At 40.2% G+C, this 20667-nt stretch overlaps 1 protein-coding gene and 1 long non-coding RNA gene across 3 annotated transcripts in view; one reads left to right on the forward strand and one right to left on the reverse strand.

The window, feature by feature from the left end:
• MARCHF3 (membrane associated ring-CH-type finger 3) overlaps nt 1-20667 on the forward strand; it is a 143854-nt gene that overhangs the window by 41919 nt on the left and 81268 nt on the right. The window lies entirely within an intron of this gene.
• LOC141570665 (uncharacterized) lies at nt 1463-10864 on the reverse strand. Its single transcript, XR_012494955.1, has 3 exons — nt 10734-10864; nt 3673-3812; nt 1463-1551 (listed from the first exon to the last, which is right to left on the reverse strand). It is a non-coding gene; the product is annotated as an uncharacterized LOC141570665 (long non-coding RNA).

Below are 20667 nucleotides of genomic sequence, written 5' to 3' on the forward strand. Positions count from 1 at the left end.
TAGGGAACAGCTGACAAGCACTCGGTTTCCTCTGCAATACTGAGAGGATGGCCTGCGTGGCTGTCATCCCGGGGCCCACCCAGCCTGGGGCCGAGCAAAACCACCTGCTCCCCTGCTCTTGCTTCCCTGTCTCTACCCTGAAGACAGAGTTGTTCACTACAGTTCATTTAGCTTAGGATCAGCCACGGTTCAGGAAGGACCGGAGCAGAGAGCCGAGCAGGCAGGCTGCATGCGATGCGGCTGCGGGGCTGGGCCGCGCAGTGTCACCGAGCGCGCAGCGGCGGGCTGGCCGGAGAAACTGGGGGGCTGCCTCCGGGAAGTGGTGTCCTGCGCAGTGATGCATGAATTAGACCTGAAGGAGGCAAGATGATTAGGTTTTAATGTTCGTGTGGGCAGAGGTCTTATCATTATCATTAACAAAAAGGAGTAAATGAACAGGAATATCGTGCCGGAGAGGGAGAGTGCTAAGGTTGTGCTGTGCACGCTGAGCTGAAGGTGGACGCGGAGAGTGCTACTGGCAAGTGAGAATTTGTGATGAGCGACAAAGGACGTGCTTTGTCTTTCCCCAAACGCATCAAGATGTGAGGCAAACTTTCTGAAGAACATGAGGAAGTTAATAGCAAGAAGAGTGCTGCCCGGGTCTTTTTGGAGCATTCAGATAATACGTGTGTGTACATATACACATATATGTGTGTATATACACACACATTATATACATAGTACATATATAGCTCGAAAATATTATGCTAAGTGAAAAAATCAGATACGAAAGTCCACATATAAGAAAAAAGAAAGTCCACATATTATGTGATACTATTTATATGCAATGTCCACCATAGGCGAATGCATGGAGACAGAAAGTAGATTAGTGGTTTCCAGGGGCTGGGGGAGAAAACCATGGGGGTGACTACTGATAGGTGTGGAATTTCTTTGGGGAATGATGAAATGTTCTAAAATTATTATACTGATCCCTACACAACTCTATGAATATATTATAGCCCACTTTAAATGGGTGAATTGTATGACACGTGAATCACATCTCAATAAAAAATAAGGATATATACATATATCCTGCTCAAATTGTCATGATTTACTTGACTGAAAATGAAATCCCAACCAAAAATGAATTCCAAATTATGTCCAACCTTTAACTCGAGTATATGTGGGCACTTTGGCTCCTTAGGTAGAGAAAGCACACCTCCTCTTCATTCAGCGCCTCTTTTTTTTTTTTTCTTTTCTTTTCTTTATTTATTTATTTATTTAAAAAAAAATTTTATTCGTTTCAAGTGCACCAAACAATGTAATAGTTAGACATTTATCATTTATATCCCTCACACAGTGACAACCCCCCTCCTCTGACATCGCACACAGCCATTACATTTCCACTGTCTCTGTTCCTAATGCTGTACTCCGCTTCTTGTAACTATATATATATAAAATTGTAGTTGACATTCATTATTGTGCGGCTTCAGCTCCAGGTGTGCAGTGCAGTGTCAGGCATTCAGCTCCTCTTCACAGTTTACCTTAACTGTCCATGCAAGAAACAAACACCTGTGAATTAGGAGATGGAAGAGCAATTTAAGGATAATTAGATTCTCAATTTAAAGAGCCACATTTGTTTGCAGGAGGGAAAAAGCCCTTGATCCTTTGCTGCCTCATTTGTTTCCTGTGAGAACCATTCTTGGCCTTTATTTAACATATAAGTTTTTTTATATTTAGGAATTTAAAAAGTATGATAGAGAAGAAAATATGGAACACAGTTTCTTTCATTGGGATTTGCAATAAAATATGAATTTGATCTTCGTCCACATTTTTTATACCTGAAAAGCACAAATGTTTGGACAGTGATCATTGGGTTGTTCTTATAACATGTTGGAACTGGGTATTGAAAAATCTGAGGTAACCTGAACTTTAGAACGGCTCAGCCTATCAAGTTGACAGGAAAGGAAAGGGTTAACAAAAGTAGAAAGTGCTATTTGGAGACAGACTTAAATATTTCATGAAAAACCTTGGGAATACTTCAGTATATGGACTCCAAATACTATAGTAGTCCAGGAATGTGTTCTCCTTATAAAATTAAAATGAATATGCTTTGTAGCTTATGAAGAGCTCAGCGTCGCTCCAAACATAATAGTTGCTATTGTCCACACTTTAGTACTATGTTACTGTGGGGTTCGATATCTGATGTGACATTTTCTTTTGTTGTTGTTGAAAGAAAAAGGTTGGAAAATTCTCAATTTGCTAGTGTGGTGGGAGAAAAATTCTGTGCAGGCACACACATATATCTCTCCAATCATTCGTGATACAACACCTTCAGTCTGAAGAGAGCACAGTGTTTAGCATTATTTCCCAAAGCCTTGCAAAGAACATTAATATTTTGCATGCAATTCACTAATGTGTTTAAAGAAATGAAGGCTCAAGGAAGTTTTCTCCAAATGCCGTGCTCAGATCTGGAGCGGGAACTAATTCTTAAAGATCTGAGTCTCGACTTCTAAGCTCTGCTATTGCATGGCTTCTTCCATAAAGCCTCAGAGGCTGTGCTGTCCAGGAAGCAGACTGAGGGCCCATTTGCTTGAGTGCTCGAGTAGTTGATCCCCAAATGGATCTAGATTTATTCGGTGTTTTGCATAGCCTTGCTTGACAGAGTAAAAGGCAAAATAGGGTCCCCTTATTAGGAGAGGTTCCATTCCTCGGAGTAGCTTTCCTTCCTCACTGGACAACTGTCCTGGAAGCAAGCAGGTTTTCATTCACTGCTGGGGCTGATTTGCTGCCCTGTAGACGCACATGCATTGCAAGAAGACATGCGGCAGGGTGTGGATTTTGTGCTGATTCAGCAGAGCCTGCGTGCTAACCACCAGCCTGAAGAATGCTGAAGTCATGTGTCAGTGCACACAAGAACAATTCTTTGTGCCACACACAGCTCGACTGGTAGCTTAAGGGAGAAGGTGACACAGAACTGTTACCACCCGCTCTTGATTTTCAGTTTCAGGCCATGGATAGCTTATTTCCAAACCACTGATAGTCTAAAAGCAGTATTAGCCTCTATCAATCGCTTCCCTCACCAAACCTTTCAGTAAAGGTGCTAACAAGCAGCAAAACTGAAAATGTGAAGTTCACCTGTGCTCCACATGCTTCATCGGCCTGACGGGGCCAGACGATGAGTCTGGATGTTCCCCAAACGAAAACTGAGTTTGTAACCTGTAGCCCACGGGCCCACCTGCCATAGACGATGTGTTTTATTTGGCCTGAACTGTGTTTTAAAAAAATATTTGAATGTTTTGTCAGGAAATTGCACATAAAATCTACGTTTCTGGTTTCTCTTAAAATTCTGATGATCTAGTCATCCTGGGCCCACAGTCTCAAGCGATAATGATGTGGTGAGGCCAAGGGGCAGCTCTGCCCTCAGACTGGATGTGACTCACTTCCTGGCTGCCCCACTTGTGTCACTTCCATTGCCTATTAGTCCCTATGGGCCAGAGTCCCGAGTGCACAAACAGGTGACATGAGTTCAATTTAGGATCCTGGATTTCACTTCCATGACGAATGAGGAATGAAGACTATTACAAACAAAATGGGAGACATATAAGGAAAAGCACACTTAACTGGAAGACAGGTAACCTGGGTTTTTGATGCAACTCTCCTTCCCCCAAGCTGACACCGCAGTCTCCTTACCTGCACAGTGGAAGTGTTAGTAACGCCACCTGTCATCTCATCCAGCATTCCCTCATTTGACATCATTTATAAAGTCGTTAACATCCAGGGTTTAGAGTAGCACAAACATGGATCTGCATTTAGGACGTCATTTTCCTCCACTGTAAAATACGGATCCAAATAATAAACATTGCAGTGTCTTCTGTACTCTGTATACTCAATCACTATGAGCTTTTTTTTTTTAAGAACCAACTGTTTGCCACGCTTTGTGCTAGGCCTTAGAAATGTGAGATTTTTTTTAGAGGAGTTTCTTATCAGGTTTCTAAATCAGGGGTCCTGACATTTAGGGGACCATTGCATTGATATTTGAACCAGAACAATGTACACACACAATAGTTTTCCAACATTCCAGGAATTGGGGAACCCCTAATGCCCACCCATGGGGTCTGCTCCATTAGGGCCTCTCTGGGTTGGTCACACAGGATGTGGATGCTGAGGTTCTAGAAGAGGTGGTTCCGGAAGCGAGTACTGCACATAGGAAGAGTCAGACAGGGCAGCCTTGTGAGGGCAAGGGGCTGAGGCGCCCAGCGGGGAAGGGCAATGAGGGGAACTTTTAATGAAGACAGCTCTCTCTATTTTTTTTTTCCAGGTAAATAAGGTATTCCTATAACAACTAATGTAATCAGAGCTAGCATTTTATGTATCTGTAATGTATATAATAGTGGCTCCTCTGACGCGTGTTAAGTTCTGGAATTGTCTTCTCTCTTGTGACCCTTTCACCTTCCCCCCCACCCCTAAATTGCCACTTGTTATCTGGGTATGGAAATTAATCTCAGTATTTATTAAAGCCAGCCTATTGCTTTTGTACAGGATTGTTTTGACTTATTGCGCTCCCCCCCCCCCCCCCCCCCCGTATTCCAGTCTTTTCCTAGTCTCTTCAACCTGTAGTTCCGAATATACACAGAACTGATTGCACATGGGACCTGATTATCTGTTGGTGACTCAGAGGGGGCTGTCACTCTGGGCCGCCTCTGCCCTTGACCCTCTCTGACCTTTAGGTTGGATGCAACACTTTATCACGTTCCTACCAAAACAAATCCAACTGCAAAACTATTGGGAAACAGATAGGTTTTGCTGAGGGTTTGGGAGACAGAGTGAAAAAGAAAAGCCATCACATTTCACATCAAAATTCCCATTAGACAGCCCTCACCTGCCGAAGCTTTTCTCTTTCAAAGGCCAGCCTCCTCATCTTTCCTCTACTTTACTCCCCCCACCCTTTGTCACTGTGTAGCTTGTGCCAATTCAGAGAATGTAGTTCCCTAAGCTTCTGCAATTTTGCTTCCTCATTCCTGTTATTTAATACTGCCTTGAATTATGAGAAAGCATCTGTGCTGAAGGTGACGATTTTGTTTATACCATCCAACGAGCAACAAGCCCTCCGTAGTATTCCTGTTATTTGTAGCGGGGTTGGAAGTTGAAATAAGAAATACATCCTCCTCTCCTCCCCCGCACCAACCACAAATTTCTCTCTTCTTCACTTAATACATAGAAGGCATTCTTGATATTAGATCCTGTAAACTGATCTCTCATTTTGAACAGCTGCGTAGTGTACCATTGTATACATGCAACATAATGTATGTAGCTATCCCTGCACATTTTCTTTCTTTTCTTTTTTCTATTACAAACAATGCTACAATCAAACAAATATTGCACATTTGTGTGAATGTGTCTGTAGGATAAATTCCTGGAACTGATTTCTGTATCATGAAGATGTGACCATTTAGTAGATATTGCTATCCAGAAATTTATCTTCCAACCAACTACGTAAAAGAGACTGTTTCAGTTTTCCATAAAATTACCTCATTTTCTATGCTTGTTTATTTGTGTCCCACCCTGATTCGGGAAGGGTTTAAGGTGACTTGACAGGGAAATATACATTGGAGGTAAATAGGAAGGGAAAGTGGAAATCAGAGATAAAGGCATAAAATGGACTGGTGAGTAAGGCTATTACTGTAAAAATCCATTCAATTCATTCTGTGCCCCAGGCAACACGCAGGTTTGGCACTAAGCTTTCCAACAGCCAATGCAAAGGTGGGAAACTGACCAATTACAGGATCCACGACGAAAAACAAAGCCATGGCTTGGTGGACTCCCGTACAGGACATTGTGCAGTGAGATGGTGTCCTCAGCAGTGCCACCTCATGTGAACCCACAGCACCCCTGTATCTGTCCATTTTTCTTGGACCCAAAAACATTGCCCAAGAGCAGAGCCCTGTCTTCAGGTACACCCCTGCTGATTACATTGGGTGGGGAGCAGCCTGGCAAGACTGATAAGCCAAAACTCCCTGTCTCTGTGGACAGCTGGCAGGGCATTCAGAGTGGGCATTATCACTTGAACACACAGACCTTCCTTTCTTGTCAAAGCTTCTGAGAGTTACCTTGGAGCATGAGAGTAGAAGCAAATCCAGGCCAGTATGTGTAAGCCAGGTCAGGAGAACAATCCTGAATGAAGGGCCATTCCCAGGTAGGACGTGTGGGCCGCCTGCTAGGTGAGTGGGCAGAGGGCCAGATAGATGTGCATTGCAAGGCTGCCCAGGGCTGGGGACAGGATCCCTGAAGGGAGTGAGGGGCCCAGGGCCACCTGTGCAAACTGCAGATACCAAAGAATGGGCTCCTTAAGGGGCCTGGGGCATTGCAGCTCTGGACCTTGGAGAGAGGAGACAGAAGGGAGCCGAGTAAGTTGAGCTGGGTGGAGAGACTGGGCTAATCAGCCAGCCACCCCACGAGATGGCAGAGAGCAGGTGGGAGATGTGAGGAAGTCTACACAGAGAAAAAGGAGACAGCTTTGCAGAAATCACCAAGGACCTGAGTCCCTCAGCAGAGGGTCAGATGACTCGGCAAGTAAGCTCTGACTCAAAGCAGAGGGAAGAGAAATGGACACCAAGCAGTGGAGGAGGTCAGAGAGAGCTGGACTTGGCCCTGCATTTGACAGCAGGGCAAACCAGCAAGAAAGGAGAGGGACTCCAAGGCTTAGAGCTGGCAAAATACAAAACAAAATGGAGTTTAGTCCCATAAGATTTTTGTCCCCAAGTCGCACTTGAGCTGTGGATAATTTTACACACAAGGTCTCCCCACACTGTGGTATGGCCATCCAGACATGTCCTGTAGAGGACATATTGGGAATATATCATGAGCAGGGAAAAAAAAGTTAAGAACACGTGGCTCACCCGCATGAATATAGAAGGGGAAATATCTTCCTTTATCATTCCCTGGATGACAAAGTAGAAAACAGTCGGAGAAAGTTATCCAAGGAGAAGAGGAAAAAAAGACAGAGGAAACCTGATTGAAGGAGCTTTTTCTGAGGCTCAGCCTGGGGAGCCGCAAAAGAGAGAGAGGGATGGAAGAACAGCAGGGAGTTCCAAAGAGTGAAAGAAACCAAAAAAGGCACCTGGACAGGCCTTTTGGGGATACAGAATGGCACGGGGAGAAAAGGAGGTATCTCTTCCAGTTAGAGAAGTTTGATCTATTTGAGGGGCTTTTAAATTCCCTTGATTCCTTTGGTGCATCCACGTGAAAGTTTGAGTTTTGAATCATCATGAGTTTTAGCCAGTATAGATATTCTGGGTTTTAACTTCACCCACTTAGACCCTGATCCACTGTTTAAAAGCCTACCGCCCTTCACATCAGTCTGCTAACAGACTCTGCTTTTGCTCGACCTGGGGGAACCACTTCCTCATCCCCACGTTCTGCATCCCTCCAGGCTGGCGGTGAGAGTTCCCTGGGGTGTCTGGCTTATTGCTTTGGTGACTGTGGCTGATGAGGAAATAGAACCCTAGCTTAGGTTCTGGTATAATTCTGGTATAATTTTACCAGAATATTATACAAGTGGAAACATAATTTGAACTTCTATATGGGAAAACATGAAAATGCAACAGTAAAGTTTCAGTGTTGGAATACCATTTTTCTACTTTAAAATAGATTTAAGAATGAATGTTAGCCAGATGACTTCAGCTGTCATGTGTAACTTCAAACAGCTTTTCATTAAGTCTTTTAAGTCATAGACAAAAATTAATTCATTAGAATAAAGTAATGCTCAGAATGTGATTGTTTATGTAAAAAGCTAATAAATGGAGCATAGGTTAGAAAAAGAGACCCATTTTCTTATTTTCTCAATAGCCACAGTTTCTATAAATTTAATGTGGTAATCTAAAATCTTGGTCAGGACTCCCTGAAATCTATTTTAAAATGAGTTCATCAAATGAATACTGCTAGTAAAGTGCCACCTTTGATCCATGTAATGGTTTTGATTTGAAAACCCCCAGTTAAGGTTCTTAATGATTTCCTTAGTAACAGAGTTTTGAACAAAATGCAAGGGCAAGCATATTACAGAAAGGTTTCTTATTTTTCGCTCCACTTCTGATTATCCAAGAACAACAATGCTAAAATATGAAGGAAAGCAGGGGCTCTTCTGATCAAAAGAACAGAATTCTGAAGTAGACATATTGGTAAGGCTTCTCCCTCGTAGGGTGATGGTCTCCGGGATTTATTCCTCCCCGGTTGGGGATAGCCCTTAGTAAGGAACGTGGGAGCTAGGGTTCTGGACCATGATCCCCAGTAATCAGACCCTCTTGGGAGAAGGAGGGTTCCCCAGCCACCTTTCCTGCATTCTGGGCCCCCACCTTAAAATAGGTTCTGACTAATAGAGATAACTTACTTTATAATTACAACAGAAGCAATAATCTACATTCAAACTGCTGCTAAACTTGGTGGAGTCAGTACCATGCATTTTAGGCAAAGAGAACGTAAGAATTGCGGATTGTACCCGGAAACTCTCTCTGCCACCTTCCGCACTCCTGGGATTGTGTGTTCAGATACATCAGGAATCAGGAGCTGTGTTCTCAGGCTGCCTCATTGCAGGTGCATCCCCTGCAGGTGGAAGCCTTACTGCCTCTGGTTCGCTCCACCTGGCAGGAGCCCCAGAGAGGTGGAATTCCACTGGCTTGCACTCACTCAGGTCTCTACAAACGACAGGCTGCTGCAGAATGTGTTTACCAGGTTAGTGTGACCTAGCACACAAGATGTGGACACAGAGGACTCACAACTCCCACAGCAGCCCAAAGGAACTATGCAGGTCAAGCTGTGAAAGAGCACCCATGATTATTTAAAAGGACATTTGGAATTCACAGGGAGGTTGGTTTTGTTTCAAACTCCACTCCTTGTACTAGTAGAAAACAATGAGTGTGATTGCTCTTTATTCTAACATCTGTACTTCTCAAGAGAGGTATTTGCCGTGTGATTCTCCATGGAGACATGGTGACATGGAACCAGGCATATGGCAAAAATAACTAAATAAAGGGCCTGGGGAAAAATACTGAAATTTAAGCAAAAGTAATTTATTCAAATATGAGATTATAAACACAGGTATCATTTGATTCAATGTAAAAAGAGAAAATATTTTAAAACTGACGTGGTATCATGTGATGTAAACAAATAAGTGTATAATTTTTGCTGGGTATGAGGGGAAATGCAGTATATAAATTATGCAGAAAACACATTTTCTCCATTGCCGGAAGGTGTTTGGAATTGGTATGTAAATCCTCTTGAATTTGCAGGGTTTTTGTTTTTGTTTTTTTCAGTGTTGTTTCTATATCCTTTCCCCAAGATCTGGATACTTTTTCTTTCTCATTTAAACAAGAGGCCAGTGAGAATAAATTCGAGCATGCAGTTGTGACAGCAGCACTCTCCCTCACTTGCATTTTGACAGCAGCCTCAGAAGATGAAACCTGCTGGGTATGTGAGTGGCTGGTGGTGAGCTGGTACACTGATGGAGGAATCTGGCCCTCAATTAATGAATGACACCAACACCTTTCATATTGAATGGCTGGGCTGGGTGAGACAAGCAGAAAAGAAGGGAAAGATCATATCTTGTTAATTGACCTAATCTCACCTCCTCCTCCAGACCTACTGATGATTTCTAACACTGAACTTCCATTAATTTCATCAAACCGCCTCTCCCAGAAATGATGCACAGTAGTAATTATGAATGAGGACACACTTTGTCCAGATCTCTTGCCATTATTTCCTCTATGAACCTATTTAGGGAAAACTGGCATGAAACTCACTTCTTGGTTTGTTTGGGGGTTTGTTTTGTTTTTTGTGGGAGAGGGGGTTCTGTTGGTCCTTTAAGTTTAAGCTGTCACACCCTCTGTTCCACATGGAGTGCAAATCCCTCCCGTTGTATTCCTGACTTTGTATTATTAATGCCGGACTTTGCGAAAGCAGCCACAGTAATGGTGGAACGGGTGAGGATAATGAAAGCCTTTGGTCTTGGAAAAGGGAAAATGAAAAGACCTGTTCAGAATTGCAGGGCCAGGGAGGCTGGTGTTTTTCCTCATATTTCTAGGTGATAGACAAATCATTAGTTACCACATGTATAATTTATTAGTAATTGCTCTAATTTGCCTCCTAAGTTTCTAAGTTGTTAGTTCACTGAGATCAAACCCATAAAATAGGAACCATGTGATAATTTAATGAAGTAGCTAGCCAGCTAGAGTGATTTCTGTGCAAATGCAGTTATTACCATTGTAATTTAGAAAAGTGTGAGAAGAGTAACAATCAAACTTCTTCGAAGCCTAGTTACTAATTGTTCCCGGGGATTAAAATGCCATACACACACAACTTTTCCTCTTGTGGACATAGGGATACTAAGATAACTGACTTTCCTTTGGGTTGGATTGCAGTCTACTTGAAAGAAATGGTTCTTTCCTCCTTGGTGCATAATAAGAGCTGCCGAGGGATGGGGGACTGTGGGTGGTTGAGGCGATAGAGGGCTGGAGAGCCTGCAAGTGCAGTGAAGATAAGCAGAGCTGGGCCTGCTGCAGGGGTGTCGTAGGCTCGGCTGGCATACAACTTTTGTTTCTTCTTCTCAAAGCAAATGTTCCAGTTCTCTCAAAAACTAATTAGCTGACTTCAGGTATTCCTGTAAGTACCAAAATACAAAATGACTTCTTGTGGCCAGCCTGTCAGATTTCTCTCTGTTCCTAAATCTCCTCGCTTTACCAACAGACACGTTTTCTACTTACCCTCTCTACTGAGTAGCCAAACAAGCTGAGGTCTCATTCTGTCTCTGTGCCATCAGCAAAACTGTAAACTCCCGTCTGCTTGCTGAGCTCTGTTCTTGCTGATTTGTACGAGGCAGGAACACAGATTAATATTTGGTTCTCAGGTTGAAGCTTGTGGTCCTGGAAATGGGAGAAAGTGGGAACATGACGTTTTTAGCTGACCTTTGAGAAAATTGGAAGTAGCGGTGACAGGATAAATGTGGATTGCTCAGGACGTTTTGGAAAGTCACTCTTTTGCCCAACTCAGCTAGTAAACATCCTGGGACTGATAAAATTCCTTTGCAGTTCATCAGAATTTAAGTTTGGCTCAATCTGTCAAAGTCACAACCACATCTCTCAAGAGTACTATTTGGCCACAGGTCAAATTCACGATCACAAACACAGTGGATGTTCCTGAATAGAATGGCTCACCACCGCTGATGTCCACATGTATCACGCAAGATCAAATACCAAAAAATATCAGAAAAATGAAGGAATTTAGATAACTTCTGCTAATTTTATTAAAATCAAGGTACTTTCCCAACTAACCAAATGGCATTTGAAAAAATGACCATACTCCTGGAACTTGATTTGAGACTGTCAGTGACTAAGAATTTGAGCCCAATTTGAAAACTAGACTTATGGCCTGGTGAGTTCCTTAGCATACAGTTAGCACGTTCCTGACGGAGGAGGAGGACCAGATGAGTCTCCAGCTTCGTGCTCACATGAGCCATGTTCGGTGAGGACCAGGGCAGGTTGAGCAGCCCATTTATCCTCACAGTGGTCTTAGGGCCAGCATGTCAGCATAATCTGGTGGCATGTGAAAAAGGCAAGCTGACCGCCCAATGCTGCCTACTGTAGCAGCATTTCTGGGGATGGGGCCAAAGAATCTGGGTTTTTACAAGCTCTCCTGGGGAGCTGATGTTCACTCAAGTTTGAGAACCACTGGCCTCGGTCTCTGGAACAAACTGTCAACTAGCAATTGATGGCTTGTGGTTGTGCCTGGATGGCTTCTTTTCTGCAAATGAAAGAAGTGTGGCCATCGTGCTGTCCTCTTTTGGTTGGAAGCCAGGTCCCAGCTGCTGATTTTTGCTTCCTTTTCTCCACAACATTTCCCAATATCTGGGTCAGAACTATGGGGCACCATACATTGAAATTGACTTAAGATGACAATTATTTTTTTAAACTTGGAACTTACCATAAGGAACTCCTCCTAAACATGATTGGACTGATTTGGTTTGTTGACACTAAAAGCTGACCACACCCCTAAACAGTAATACACACTGTTCCTGAATCAGCTGTTTGATATCTCAGCCATCTGCAATACAGTGAAAAACCAGACAGTAGACCAAAAAAAAAGACCTGTCATCCTTCAACATATATATTATTAAAACTGCACCAAAGCGCTTTTACTTTTTAAAAAAGTTTTTAGATGTTGCCAAAATCTACTGTTTTTCTTTCCAAAACTAGTTGTGCCCCAGAATCACACGAGAAGCTTTTTAAAAATTCAGATGTGCAAGCCCGAAGCATAAGAGCTGAAACTATAAAACTCTTAGAAGTAAATATTCATGATCTTGGAGTACGCAGTGGTTTCTTAGATATGGCACCTAAAGCACAGGCAACCAAAGAAAAAAACAGATAATTAAAATTTTAAACTTTTGTGCTTCAAAATAGAGAGTAAAAAGACAGCCTATAGAATAGCAGAAAATATTTGCAATCGTATATCTGAAAAGTTTAGTATCCAGAATATATATCTTACAACTCAACAGTAAAAAATAAATAATGCAAATTAAAAATGGACAAAAGATTTGAATAGATATTTTTTCGAAGTAGATAGGGCTGATAATCACACAAAAAAGGATACTCAACATCATTCATCATTATCGAAATACAAATCAAAACCACAATGAGGTACCACTTTACACGAGGATAGCTAGAATCAAAAATATGGACAATGACTTGTCGAGGATTTGGAGAAATTGGAACCCGCATACGCTGCTTGTGGGAATGTAAAATGCTGCAGCCATTCTGGAAAACAGTCTAACAATTCCTCAAAAAAATTAAACATATAATTTATGACCCAGCAATTCTACTCCTAGGTATATACCCAATAGATTTAAAGACATAAAAACTTGTACATGAATGTTCATAGCAGCCTGTTCACAATAGACAAAAAGCAGAAATCCAAATGTCCATCAACTGATAAATGGATAAACAAACTGTGGTGTATTTATCCAATGGGATCTTATTCACTCACAGAGAGGACTGGTGAAGTATTGATACCTGCTACAACGCGGATAAACTTCGAAAACATTAAGCCAAGTGAAAGAAGCCAAACACACAAAAAAAACACGTAGTGTAACATTCCATTTATAGAAAGTCCAGAATAGGCAAAGCCATAGAGATAGAAAGTAAATTAGTGGCTGCAGGGGGTCGGGGGATGTGGGAAATGAGTGACAGCTGATAGTTATGGGGTTGTGATTGTTGCACAACTTTGTGAAATACAAAAACCACTGAACCGTATACTTAAGAGGGTATTTTATGGTATGTGAATTCTACCTAAATTTGAAAAAAAAAAAAAAAAACAGGCAGCAAGTTGGATTTGGCCTGCAGGGCCAGAGTCGTCCAACCCCAGTTCTAGTGTAAAAAAGGGGGTGGGGCAGATACATGATAAAGAATGACAAAATGATGATCATTGTCGAAATGGATGATGGTATGTGGCAGTTCATTACATCGGTTTTACTACTTTTGTGTATGTTCAAACATACACATATTTCCATAATAAAAAGTCATCCATGATGCATATTGAATTAGATGTGAGAATCAGCACTGATGGAGCCGAAGCATCTGTAGTTTTGACAAGGGTCCAGGTGTCCAGGTTCTTTTGGAACCAGTCAATTGCTGGTTTGAAATCCATATTGGGGACTACGCTCTATATAGAGTCCTGTTAGTTGGACTATCTTAGAAGATTAGAGAATGGGGGCGGGGGGGGGAATGTTACTTTATAGCCCAAGACAGAAAAGAATAAGAGACAAATAGGAACACTTAAAAAGCTCAGGATTCTAAGGCGACTTAGCATAGAAGCAAACAGTTCTATGTGCTGTAACAAACTGAAACCATCGTTGTGTTACAGAATAGTACAACTTTTGATATTAATAATAATGACCTGGAGGCATTCAGAGATGATTAAACTGTGTCCAATAAATGTTACTTCAGGCACATGGAGGTAAATACTCATTTTAGAAAACAGCATTTTAAGAATGCTCTTAAGTGGTAAAACCTCAGAAATCGAGGAAATCTGATTATCCAGGGAAGAGAGTTTTAAAATCTTTAATAGCTTTATTTTACATTCTTCTCATTTTTTCCACTTGGGTTTTATAAACAAAAATCTACTTTGGAACGAAGGAAAAATAACAGGATGTAAACTTCCTGAAACAAGAGAATTTTGGGGGACAGGAAAACTGAGATGGAGGAATTTTTGGTTTTTAGGGCATACTCTCTTCTAAGCCAGTTGTCTTTTTTTTTTTTAATCAACTTTATTGAGATATAATTTACATATACTATTTTAAGCATTTGAGTTGAATGCTTTGACAACTGTATGCACACACCTGTGTAACAACCATCCCAATCAATATATAGGACGTTTCCATCTCCCCAGAACTCTGTACCCCTTTGCAGTCAGTTCCCCAACCCCAACACCTACCTTGCCGCAGGAAACCACTGATGTGGTTCCTGTCAATATTGATTCGTTTTGCCTCTAGAATTACATATAAATGGACTAATTGTGTGTGTTTTCTTGTGTCCAGTTTCTTTCTCTCAGCACAGTAACTATGCAGTAAATCCACGTTATGTTGTTGGTAGTTCATTCCCTTTTATTGATGATTAGTATTCATTATATAAATATACCAAAAATTATTTATTCACCTGTTGTTTTCTGTTTGGAGCTATAATGAATAAAAACGCACAAGTCTTTTTATGGACATATGTTTTCATTTCTCTTAGGTGACTACCCAGTGCTGAGCCATATGTTAAATACATGCTTAACTTTATAAGAAACTGCCAGACTCTTCCCAAGTAGATTCACCATTTAATACTCCCACTAGCAATGCATGAGAGTGCCAGTTAAAGCCCAAACCTCAACTTACAAATTAGTAGAGAGGAAATTCTCTCTCACCGAATGGTTTCATCACCCATTGGCTCATTATTTTGTCTTCTGCTTTAGGAGCTTCACCTTGTATTTATGTAAACCTTTTCCAATACAGTGTCATACCATTTGAGGTTTCAACCAACATTAATATTAATATATTATTAATACTATTCATTAACTATATATAACTATCAGCGTATATAATTAGTATACTGTTATTAAAACTAAAATTTTAAGCACAAAATATTTTCCCCTACACTGAGAGCTAAAAACTGTTTCTAAAACAGCATTTATTTCTGTTCCTTTCTCATAAGTAGACAATGACTATTATTGAATTCTTGACCATTCAACATCTTAGGAATTTTTGTTGTTTACCCTTTCGAAAGTAGAGTGTGTAGAAGCCAGTGCCTCTGTTCTTGAAAGAGGAGCAGTATAATTTGGTGATAAAGAGCTCTAGCTTACAAAGGTAGTCAGACCAGTCTGAGAATCTTGGCTTCTTTCCATGGGCCCATTCTTTAGTATACAGAGCCTTGGTTTCCTCATATATAATCTTGGGAGGTAAGGGTCATAATTATACATGTCTCATATGATTGCTCTGAGGACAATAATTTCATGTATGTAAAGTTTTGGGCACTGTTCCTGGTCCATATTTATTGCTTCATAAGTGGCAGCTTTAAAAAAGGTGTGTTCCAATGTAATTGAACAGAGCAGCCATCGTTGGAAACATAGGGGCGTGTTCCAGAATGCAAATTCCCTCTCCTCCTCTCTTTGACCAGGAGCATGTTCCCTCTCTCCACTTGGAAGTCAGGGAGACTCCCATTCCATTCGCTTCCCATAAGCCCCATCCTCCTCAAGGTCGTTCCCTCTCACCCTTCCCTGCTGCTGCGGCTGGCTAGTATGAGGGGCGCAGGACCCTTCTCTCACCAGGTTCCAGGCTAAGCTCACCTGCTCAGAAGGCCTGGACTCAAAAGCTGGCTCACCATCATGCCCTCTGCCTCAGCTGTTTCAACGAACCTCATGCTGAAACATCCTTCCTCCTTCCAGAACTCAGCCTTAACTTCCCACGTGCTAAGAGCCTTACAATCCTTGGGCTGAGGGATTGAGCTGCACTCGCTATGTGGACCCCAGCCTCAAAGCACCATAATAGGACAGTAGGAAAAAACTCACATATTAAAGTTCCAGAAAATCATTTTTTAAGTTTAGTTTTCCAAAGACACGGACCATAAGAGAGGAAAACTATCCTGTCTCAGACTTTCAATTTAAAGACCATTTGGTGAATGTTCCTCTTTGCACCTACACTTATGACCTTTGGGGAGTAGCCAGTATTTCCATCTTCCCCAGCTCCTGAATCTGAAGAAACTGAAGTCTGCCAGGAGGTGAATGAATCATACCAATAAATAAGTTAATTAAGAAATGTAATGTGTTTATGTACATCTAGTAAATAGAGCAACCCGGGAAACTCAGGTTGAACTAGCTTTATGACAACAAACAACTACTTATTTGAATACCACAGAGGCAATTCTTGTTACCCTTGTGTGTTGTGCCCTTCGCCCTAGGGTGTTAGTTCCAACTTCACGCCAAGGATGGATGAGGCATAGCAGAGAGGAAGAGGGAAGGAAGACAGACGTTATGATCTGGCAGGATTGGGATGAAGTCATGCTAACCCTTAGTTCAAGATCTTTCTGTCAAATGTCCTACAAGGTTATCAACTAAAGGATAGGCTATCATCTCCGACCACTTGGCCCAAGCAAGCAGCTATCTCACTCAGTCTCCTTAGCCAGAATTGGTGAAGGTGTGCAAGTCAAGTTTTATATGAAATATTGAAAATAGGACCCAAAGTAGGAGTGCTTTTTAGGAAGGTTCTTTGGGCCTCTATGTTCTACCCCTTAGGTCAGTTCTATTACATGGAGAAGAAAAAACTGATAGAAAATTTTGGTGAATTATTTTGATGAGCTTCAAGAGTTTTGACATTTTGACATCCTAGTCTATTTTTCTTTGGTTTTCCTAACAGAAGGGTATACACTAATTGAGGAAGAATCAGTATTTGTGGTGCTCTTCTTCAGCTTCTCAAAAATTCACCAGATTTTTTTCTTGAAATATTTACCAATTTAAGAACTAAATTTAAATTTTTGTCAGCTTCTGCTTCTAAAAATATGTAGTGTCTTAGATCGAATTTTTCTTGTGTTAGTTCAAACTAGTTAGAATATATCTGTAGCAAACATCTTTTTTGCCATTTACTCAAGCAGAAAATGTAGGTACTTGGCTTGTTTTTTAATTTTTTTTATATGTAGCATTTCCTATCCCTCCCCCCCCAATAGTTAACAATACCATTCCAAGGCATTTTTTTCCTTAATAACTTTGACAAGTTACCTAAGATTGGTCAAATCTTCTATTTTGGCTTACATGGGTATTACAATTAAACACTGTCCAGGTTTGTCCTACAAAATAGCAAATTTAGTATAAATTACTCTAGTTTATGTTTCAAAGGAGAATTGCATTATTTTAGGTTCCCTTCTTCCTGTTGAAAAATATATTTACAAATCCAGTTCTTTTCTAGATAACTGCAATTCATAAAAAATATTTTGTAACTCTTCATTAAAAGTTTCCCTCCCAAGTGGACAATCATAAGACTATTCATTCTTTGCTTATTTGTTTCATAAATGAAATAAAGAGGGTTAGAAAACAATAGAAATAATGTATCAAGTACCAAAAATGTGCCCCACACTGGGCTAAACATCACATACATTATCTAGGTACTGCTTCCAATGTGGTGTAAACAATGATATGTGCCATTATTATCTTAATTTATGTGTAAGGAAACTAAAGCTTAGCATAAATGCCTGCCATCACATGTATAGAAAGAAAATATTTTATTTAAAAATAGATTCAGAACTAAGTAACAAGTAACAGAATCACGAGTTCATATTGTTGTATTATTGTTGCTATTATTGAAAACACGTAGTTAGATATATGCATAAACACATACACATAAATGATTATTGTTACACAACCTTAGACAGGAAGGGAATTATCATGAAACATCTAATACCCTCATTTTCCAAATGAAGAAGTTAAGGTCCATGAAGGTGAAATGACTGGCCCACAGGAACACAGCCAGTTAATTGATTTTCAGAATCAATCAGCAAATGTACATTCTGTGCCTCCTGTGAACACAGGTTCCTCAAACGTTGGCAATTTATCCACAACTTCTCTCCCTGGGTTATCATATTGCAAAACTACCATATTAATAGCTTAGACACATCCTTGTTTATTCATATGACGCTGCCGTCCTAGCTCTGTAGCAAAGAAATATACTGTTTATTGCTGTTCAGTTTTGCAGATGCCTGTTTGTTTACATTGTGAAAGAGTAACCATGGTAGTTTCAATGTCAGTATCGAGCCTGTCAATATAATTGTATAGTGGTAACACTGATGTTGTGAAATAATCATTAATACCTGTCCTTATGTTTATATTTAGCAATGACTGTTAAGGGTGTGATTATAGGATGTAAACAAGCCCCACCCAGAGTGAGCTCGAATGACTACATGATTGCCTGGGGACTTAGGTTACCCAATGCATATTGCACTCTGATTGAATATCCAGCGTAGACAACTTTATTATAACTATAAATTTGGCTTCCTATTATTACCACTTCAAGCTAAATTATATATGTTTGATGAGGCATAATTTCTTATTAGATCTAGAGAATACCAGGATAGAATACATCATGATGGAATTATAATTTGCATTTTAATTAAGTTTTGTTCACTCCCCAATACTAGCAAAAGAAGTCAATTCAATACCGTAGTTATACAAATGAATAGGGAACAACATAGGACAAAAAAGGAACAACTTACATTGCTTACCAAAAATATTTTTTATAATAGTAAACATAACCTTTGGCATGATTTTTTCTGACCTTTCCATGAACCCTTTTTCATCAGCCTTCTGGTGGTCACTTATGAAAGACAGATCTGGATTTTGGCATCTCTGGTTAGGGAGTGAACATAATTCTGCTCTTTTATGATTCTCTAAAATTTTATTTTGATAACCTCTATGCAAACCCTGCATGTAGATCAATGTTCGCAGTTTCTGACAAAGAGAATGTGTTGAAACCTTTCCAACAAAATATTATTAGTGACGTGGAGAGGGAATTTAATGTGAAGGACTTGGGTTTGCTCTGTTCTACCTGCTGTATTGCTGTATTTCTCCCTTTTCAGACCTGGAATTCAGACATTTGGAATAATAAATGTTTATAACAAGAGAGGTCATATAATTATGAAGTCATAGCTGGAATTGCCTCTGACACACCATCTTATTCTCTGTACTAACCACACCATCAGCTACATGAGATTAATATAAATAAAAGAAAATTGAGTTACCTGAATAATGAGCCATATTTTCTTAGTCCCAACCACTTTTAATTCATTCTGGTGAGCACTTAACTTCTAAGCAGAGTATTTATTATCTGGTCATTTTTCTAAATCACAATTACGTATTTGTGTATGTGAACAATTAGAGTTTCATAAAGATTAAGGAGTCAGTGGAATAAGCCAGTGGAAACAAGGTGATATAATTTTGAATATTAAAACTATGGTATTTGCCACACTGACAGATAGTTCTCTCTTTTTTTTAATGCCCCCCAAATGGCAAAATATCATTGCTGTAAATGGCTTGGGGGCCGGGTAATATGTTGTTTTTCTAAAGTGTTTAAGGCATCAAAGCAGTAACAGGAGGTCAGTGCCGTGTGTTGCTTAATAGCTGGAGGCAGATCAGGATCATCTTAGATTTGCTTTCCACAAGGGAAAATATTAATAAAAAATGAAAAAGAAAAGTTTTAGAGTGTGCATGAAATAGGAAGAAATAAGATTTATACTCTGCCTCTGTAAGGGTATTGAATATCATATCAATTTTCAAATATTGATGCAACTGTCATATTGTTTTCACATCGTGACAATTTTGAGTTTTCTTCACTTGAAACATTGTCCCATGGGGCATTGCGACGGTTAAACTAATCTTTATTCATTATTTTTCTTGCCCAAACTCAAATCTTTGGAATAGACTTAATAAATCATGTGTTGATAGAGAGAATGGTAGAGACTATAGACAATTTGATGAGTAAATTCTTTGTGATTGGTGCCACTTATTCCTACTTTCAGTTTATGGAAATTTTCTACTGAAGATATAAAAACTCTTAGGACCTTTCTTTCCTGATTTTCTCCAAGATGGGCTGAATCCTGGCTGGACCAAACTGATGTATGGTCAACTCATCCTTTAAAATATAACTAGCAAGGGATATTGCATATCTTGACTTCACAGCACACCAAAACTCTAACTCAAGACCTTCCTGCTGCAATTTATGTCAAGTTGTTCTTGCTATTTTCTCAGAGGAGCTTCGGAGTAAAACTGAGTACCCTCTGTGGAACTATAACTAAGCAATAACCTAGGAGACAAAGATGTACTGGTAATTAGTCCAGGAAGTGATGCTGTTTGGAATACCAAGAAGGGCTAGCTGTCTGTTAGATACTGAGTTGTTTTCCATGTAGGTATAGCAACCACAGCTTTAAGAACACCCAGGAATTATTAGCTATAATTACTTAAGGTGTGATTATTTTTTAAATAAATTATTTTAGGACAGTTTTATAATTACAGAAAAATTGCAAAGATAGTACAGAAAGTTCCCATGTATTTCCCTCCCACCTAGTTTCCCCTGTTATTAACATCTTACCAAACTGGACAACCTAGAAAAAATGAATAAATTCCTAGAAG

This window comes from Rhinolophus sinicus, linkage group LG03 (genome assembly GCF_036562045.2).
Source record: "Rhinolophus sinicus isolate RSC01 linkage group LG03, ASM3656204v1, whole genome shotgun sequence".
NCBI lineage: Eukaryota > Metazoa > Chordata > Mammalia > Chiroptera > Rhinolophidae > Rhinolophus > Rhinolophus sinicus.